Source organism: Bombus pyrosoma, unplaced genomic scaffold (genome assembly GCF_014825855.1).
Source record: "Bombus pyrosoma isolate SC7728 unplaced genomic scaffold, ASM1482585v1 HiC_scaffold_4725, whole genome shotgun sequence".
NCBI lineage: Eukaryota > Metazoa > Arthropoda > Insecta > Hymenoptera > Apidae > Bombus > Bombus pyrosoma.
This window is the reverse complement of record NW_025219985.1, coordinates 1,124,908-1,134,279: the sequence shown is the minus strand read 5'-3', so window position 1 is coordinate 1,134,279 and position 9,372 is coordinate 1,124,908.

Here is a 9,372-nt window from a genome sequence, read left to right as displayed (position 1 = left end):
ATAGCGTATAACGTTACGTAGTATTACGTTATAACGCAAGACATTATGTAGTACTACGTTATGACGTATAACGTTATATGGTATTACGATATAAAGTATAACGTTATATGGTATTACGATATAACGTATAACGATATGTAGTATTACGATATTACGTATGACGATATGTTATAATTACGATATAACGTATAACGTTATGCAATATTATGTTATAACGTATAACATTGTATAGTAATACATTAAAACGTAAAATGTTATGTAGTATTACTATATAACGTATAACGTTATATAGTATTACGATATAACGTATCACGTTACGTAATATTAGCATATAACGTATAAAGGTATGTAGTATTACGATATAACGCATAACGATATGTAGTATAAAGGTATAACGTACAACGTTATGTACTATTACGTTTTAACGTATAACGCTATCTAGTATTACCTTATATCGTATAACGTTATATAGTATTATGATATAACGTATATCGTTATGTAGTATTAAGATATAACGTATAACGTTATGTACTATTAAGTTATAGCGTATAACGCTATGTAGTACTTTCTTATAACGTATAACGTTATATAGTATTACGATATAACGTATAACGTTATGTAGCATTACGATATAACGTATAGCGTTATGTCGTATTACTATATAACGCATAACGCTATGTAGTATCACCTTACAGCGTGTAACGTTATGTAGTATTACGACAGAGCGTATAACGATATGTAGTATTAAGATAAAACGTATAACGTTATGTAGTATTACGTTATAGCGTATAACGTTACGTAGCATTACGTTTTAGCGTATAACGTTACGTAATATTACATTATAACGCAAGACATTATGTAGTACTACGCTATAACGTATAACGTTATATGGTATTACGATATAACGTATAACGTTATATGGTATTACGATATGACGTATAACGTTATATAGTCTTACGAAATAACGTATAACGATATGTAGTATTACGATATAACGTATAACTATATGTAGCATTAAGATATAACGTATGACGTTATGTACTATTACGTTAGAACGTATAACGGTATGTAGTATTACGTTATAACGTATAACATTATGTAGTATTACTTTATAACGTGTAACGTTATGCAGTACTACGATATAACGTTTAACGTTATATGGTAATACGATATAACGTATAACGTTATGTAGTATTATTATATAACGTATAACGATATGTAGTATTGAGATATAACGTATAACGATATGTAGTATTACGTTATAACGTATAAAGTTATGTAGTATTACTTTATAACGTGTAACGTTATGTAGTACTACGATATAACGTATAACGTCATATGGTAATACTATATAACGTATAAGGTTATGTAGCATTACGATACAACGTATAACGTTATGTAGTATTACGATATAACGTATAACGATATGTAGTATTACTTTATAACGTGTAACGTTATGTAGTACTACGATATAACGTATAACGTTATATGGTAATACTATATAAAAGTATAAGGTTATGTAGCATTACGATATAACGTATAACGTTATGTAGTATTACGATATAACGTATAACGATATCTAGTATTAAGATATAACGTATAACGTTATGTATTATTACGTTATAACGTATAACGCTATGTAGTATTACTTTATAACGTGTAACGTTATGTACTATTACGTTATAACGCATAATGCTATGTAGTATTACCTTATAGCGTGTAACGTTATGTAGTACGACGATATAACGTAGAACGTTATATGGTAATACGATATGACGTATAACGTTATGTAGTATTACGATATAACGTATAACGCTATGTAGTGTTACGATATAACGTATAACTATATGTAGTATTAAGATATAACGTATAACATTATGTACTAGTACGTTATAACGTATAACGCTATGTAGTATTATCTTATAACGTATAACGTTATATAGTATTACGATATAACGTATAACGTTATGTAGCATTACGATATAACGTGTAGCGTTATGTCGTACTACGATATAACGTATAACGAAATGTAGTATTGCCGTTATAACGTATAACGATATGTAGTATTGAGATATAACGTATAAGGTTATGTAGCATTACGATATAACGTATAACGTTATGTAGTATTACGACATAACGTATAACGATATGCAGTATTAAGATATAACGTATAACGTTATGTACTATTACGTTATAGAGTATAACGCTATGTAGTATTATCTTATAACGTATAACTTTATATAGTATTACGATATAACGTATAACGTTATGTAGCATTACGATATAACGTGTAACATTATGTAGTACTACGGTATAACGTATAGCGATATGTAGTATTGCCGTTACAACGTATAACGATATGTAGTATTGAGATATAACGTATAACGTTATTTAGCATTACGATATAACGTATAACGAAATGTCGTATTACGATATAACGTATAACGATGTGTAGTATTAAGATATAACGTATAACGTTATGTACTATTACGTTTTAACGTATAACGCTATGTAGTATTACCTTATAACGTATAACGTTATACAGTATTACGATATAACGTAAACGTTATATAGCTTTAGGATTTAACCTATAGCGTTATGTAGTATTACGTTATAGCGTATAACGTTACGTAGCATTACGTTTTAACGTATAACGCTATGTAGTATTACCTTATAACGTATAACGTTATATAGTATTACGATATAACGTAAACGTTATATAGCATTACGATTTAACGTATAACGTTATGTAGTATTACGTTATAGCGTAAAACGTTACGTAGCATTACGTTACATCGTATAACGTTTCGCAATATTACGTTATAACGTAAGACGCTATGTAGTACTACGTTATAACGTAAAACGTTATGTCGTATTACGATATAACGTATAACGATATGTGGTGTTAAGATATAACGTATAACGTTATGTACTATTACGTTTTAACGTATAACGCTGTGTAGTATTACCCTATAACGTAAGACGTTATGTAGTACTACGTTATAACGTATAACATTATATGGTATTACGATATAAAGTATAACGTTATGTGGTATTACGATATAACGTATAACGATATGTAGTATTACGATATTTCGTATGACGATATGTATTATTACGTTATAACGTATAACGCTATGTAGTATTACCTTATAACGTATAACGTTATATAGTATTAGGATAAAACGTATAACGTTACGTAGCTTTACGATATAACGTATAACGATATGTAGCATTGCGGTATAACGTATTACGTTATATGGTATCACGATAAAAGGTATAACGTTATGTTCTATTATGTTATAACGCATAATGCTATGTAGTACTACCTTATAGCGTGTAACGTTATGTAGTACGACGATATAACGTAGAACGTTATATGGTAATACGATATGACGTATAACGTTATGCAGTATTACGATATAACGCATAACGATATGTAGCATTACGATATAACGTATAACGTTATGTATTATTACGTTTTAACGTATAACGCTTTGTAGTATTACGTTATAACGTATAACGATATGTAGTATTAAGATATAACGTATCACGTTACGTAATATTACCATATAACGTACAACGGTATGCAGTATTACGATATAACGCATAACGATATGTAGTATTAAGATATAACGTATAACGTTATGTTTACTATTACGTTTTAACGTATAACGCTATGTAGTATTACCTTATATCGTATAACGTTATATAGTATTACGATATAACCTATAACGTTATGTAGCATTTCGATTTAACGTATAACGTTATGTAATATTACGTTATAGCGTATAACGTTACGTAGCATTACGTTATAACGTATAACGTTACGTAGTATTACGTTATAACGCAAGACATTATGTAGTACTACGTTATGACGTATAACGTTATATGGTATTACGATATAAAGTATAACGTTATATGGTATTACGATATAACGTATAACGATATGTAGTATTACGACATTACGTATGACGATATGTAGTATTACGATATAACGTACAACGTTATGTAATATTATGTTATAACGTATAACATTGTGTAGTAATACATTAAAACGTAAAATGTTATGTAGTATTACTATATAACGCATAACGTTATATAGTATTACGATATAACGTATCACGTTACGTAAAATTAGCATATAACGTATAAAGGTATGTAGTATTACGATATAACGCATAACGATATGTAGTACAAAGATATAACGTACAACGTTATGTACTATTACGTTTTAACGTATAACGCTATGTAGTATTACCTTATATCGTATAACGTTATATAGTATTACGATATAACGTATATCGTTATGTAGCATTACGATATAACGTGTAACGATATGTAGTACTACGATATAACGTATAACGGTATGTAGTATTGCCGTTATAACGTATAACGATATGTAGTATTAAGATATAACGTATAACGTTATGTACTATTACGTTATAGCATATAACGCTATGTAGTATTTTCTTATAACGTATAACGTTATATAGTATTACGATATAACGTATAACGTTATGTAGCATTACGATATAACGTGTAACGTTATGTAGCAGTACGATATAACGAATAACGTTATGTCGTATTACTATATAACGTATAACGATATGTAGTATTAAGATATAACGTATAACGTTATGTACTATAATGTTTTAACGTATAACGCTATGTAGTACTACTTTATAACGTATAACGTTATATGGTATTACGATATAAAGTATAACTATATGTGGTATTACGATATAACGTATAACGTTACGTAGTATCACGATATAACGTGTAACGTTATGTAGTACTACGATATAACGTATAACGATATGTAGTATTGCCGTTATAACGTATAACGATATGTAGTATTGAGATATAACGTATAACGTTATGTAGCATTTCGATATAACGTATAACGTTATATGGTAATACGATATGACGTATAACGTTATGTAGTATTACGATATAACGTATAACTATATGTAGTATTAAGATATAACGTATAACGTTATGTACTATTACGTTTTAACGTATAACGCTTTGTAGTATTACGATATAACGTATAACGATATGTAGTATTAAGATACAACGTATAACGTTATGTAGTATTACGTTATAACGTATAACGCTATGTAGTATTACCATATAACATCTAACGTTATATGGTAATACGATATAACGCACAACGTTACGTAGCATTACGATATAACGTATCACGTTACGTAATATTACCGTATAACTTATAACGGTATGTAGTATTACGATATAACGCATAACGATATGTAGTATTAAGATATAACGTATAACTATATGTAGTATTAAGATATAACGTATAACGCTACGTACTATTACGTTTTAACGTATAACGCTATGTAGTATTACCTTATATCGTATAACGTTATATAGTATTACGATATAACGTATAACGTTACGTAGCATTACGTTATTGCGTATAACGTTACGTAGTATTACGTTATAACGCAAGACATTATGTAGTACTACGTTATGACGTATAACGTTATGTGGTATTAGGATATAACGCATAACGATATGTAGTATTACGATATAACGTATAACGTGATATAGTATTAATATATAATGTATAACGTTATGTAGCATTACGATTTAACGTATAACGTTATGTAGTATTACGTTATAGCGTATAACGTTACGTAGCATTACGTTATAGCGTATAACCTTACCTAATACTACGTTATAAAGTTTAACGTTATATGGTAATACGATATAACGTATAACGTTATGTAGCATTACTTTATAACGTGCAACGTTATGTAGAACGACGATATAACGTAGAACGTTATATTGTAATACGATATGACGTATAACGTTATGTAGTATTACGATATAACGTATAACTATATGTAGTATTAAGATATAACGTATAACGCCACGTACTATTACGTTTTAACGTATAACGCTATGTAGTATTACCTTATATCGTATAACGTTATATAGTATTACGATATAACGTATAACGTTATGTAGCATTACGATTTAATATATAACGTTATGTAGTATTACGTTATAGCGTATAACGTTACGTAGCATTTCGTTATAGCGTATAACGTTACGTAGTATTACGTTATAACGCAAGACATTATGTAGTACCACGTTATGACGTATAACTTTATGTGGTATTACGATATAACGCATAACGATATGTAGTATTACGATATAACGTATAACGTAATATAGTATTAATATATAACGTATAACGTTATGTAGTATTACGATTTAACGTATAACGTTATGTAGTATTACGTTATAGCATATAACGTTACGTAATATTACGTTATAAAGTTTAACGTTATATGGTAATACGATATAACGTATAACGTTATGTTCTACTACGTTGTAACGCATAACGCTATGTAGTATCACCTTATAGCGTGTAACGTTATGTAGTACGACGATATAACGTAGAACGTTATATGGTAATACGATATGACGTTTAACGTTATGTTGTATCACAATATAACGTATAACGATATGTAGTATTACGATATAACGTATAACGATATGTAGTATTACATTATAACGTGTAACTGTACGTAGCTTTACGATATTACGTATATCGATATGTAGCATTACGGTATAACGTATAACGATAGGTAGTATTACGATATAACGTATAACGATATGTAGTATTAAGTTATAACGTACAACGTTATGTACTATTACGTTTTAACGTATAACGCTATATTATTACCTTATAACATCTAACGTTATATGGTAATACGATATAACGTACAACGTTACGTAGCATTACGATATAACGTATAACGTTACGTAATATTACGATATAACGTATAAGGATATGTAGTATTACGATATACCGCATAACGATATGTAGTATTACGATATAACGTATAACGATATGTAGCATTAAGATATAACGTATGACGTTATGTAGTATAACGTTATAGCGTAAAACGTTATGTAATGTTACGTTATAACATAAGACGTTATGTAGTACTACGTTATAACGTAAAACGTTATATGGTAGTACGATATAACGTATATCGTTATGTAGCATTAAGATATAACGTATAACGTTATGTAGCATTACGATATAACGTATAACGTTATGTACTATTACGTTATAACGCATAATGCTATGTAGCATTACGATATAATGCATAACGATATGTAGCAATACGGTATAACGTATTACGTTATATGGTATTACGATATAACGTATAACGTTATGTACTATTACGTTATAACGCATAATGCTATGTAGTATTACCTTATAGCGTGTAACGTTATGTAGTACGACGATATAACGTAGAACGTTATATGGTAATACGCTATGACGTGTAACGTTACGTAGTTATACGATATAACGTATAACGACATCTAGCATTACGGTATAACGTATAACGATAGGTAGTATTACGATATAACGTATAACGATATGTAGTATTAAGTTATAACGTACAACGTTATGTACTATTACGTTTTAACGTATAACGCTATATTATTACCTTATAACATCTAACGTTATATAGTATTACGATATAACGTATAACGTTATGTAGCGTTACGATTTCACGTATAACGTTATGTAGTATTACGCTATAGCGTATAACGATATGTAGTATTACGATATAACGTATAACGATATGTAGCATTAAGATATAACGTATGACGTTGTGTAGAACGACGATATAACGTAGAACGTTTTATGGTAATACGATATGACGTACAACGTTATGTACTATTACGTTATAGCGTAAAACGTTATGTAATATTACGTTATAACATAAGACGTTATGTAGTACTACGTTATAACGTAAAACGTTATGTGGTAGTACGATATAACGTATATCGTTATGTAGCATTAAGATATAACGTATAACGTTATGTAGCATTACGATATAACGTATAACGTTATGTACTATTACGTTATAACGCATAATGCTATGTAGCATTACGATATAATGTATAACGATATGCAGTATTAAGATATAACGTATAACGTTAGGTACTATTACGTTATAGCGTATAACGCTATGTAGTATTATCTTATAACGTATAACTTTATATAGTATTACGATATAACGTATAACGTTATGTAGCATTACGATATAACGTGTAACGTTATGTAGGACTACGGTATAACGTATAGCGATATGTAGTATTGCCGTTACAACGTATAACGATATGTAGTATTGAGATATAACGTATAACGTTATTTAGCATTACGATATAACGTATAGCGAAATGTCGTATTACGATATAACGTATAACGATATGTAGTATTAAGATATAACGTATAACGTTATGTACTATTACGTTTTAACGTATAACGCTATGTAGTATTACCTTATAACGTATAACGTTATACAGTATTACGATATAACGTAAACGTTATATAGCTTTAGGATTTAACGTATAGCGTTATGTAGTATTACGTTATAGCGTATAACGTTACGTAGCATTACGTTTTAACGTATAAAGCTATGTAGTATTACCTTATAACGTATAACGTTATATAGTATTAGGATAAAACGTATAACGTTACGTAGCTTTACGATATAACGTGTAACGATATGTAGCATTACGGTATGACGTATTACGTTATATGGTATCACGATAAAAGGTATAACGTTATGTACTATTATGTTATAACGCATAATGCTATGTAGTACTACCTTATAGCGTGTAACGTTATGTCGTACGACGATATAACGTAGAACGTTATATGGTAATACGATATGACGTATAACGTTATGCAGTATTACGATATAACGCATAACGATATGTAGCATTACGATATAACGTATAACCTTATGTATTATTACGTTATAACGTATAACGCTATGTAGTATTACCTTATATCGTATAACGTTATATAGTATTAGGATAAAACGTATAACGTTACGTAGCTTTACGATATAACGTATAACGATATGTAGCATTACGGTATAACGTATTACGTTATATGGTATCACGATAAAATGTATAACGTTATGTACTATTATGTTATAACGCATAATGCTATGTAGTACTACCTTATAGCGTGTAACGTTATGTAGTACGACGATATAACGTAGAACGTTATATGGTAATACGATATGACGTATAACGTTATGCAGTATTACGATATAACGCATAACGATATGTAGCATTACGATATAACGTATAACGTTATGTATTATTACGTTTTAACGTATAACGCTATGTAGTATTACCTTATATCGTATAACGTTATATAGTATTACGATATAACGTATAACGTTATGTAGCATTTCGATTTAACGTATAACGTTATGTAATATTACGTTATAGCGTATAACGTTACGTAGCATTACGTTATAGCGTATAACGTTACGTAGTATTACGTTATAACGCAAG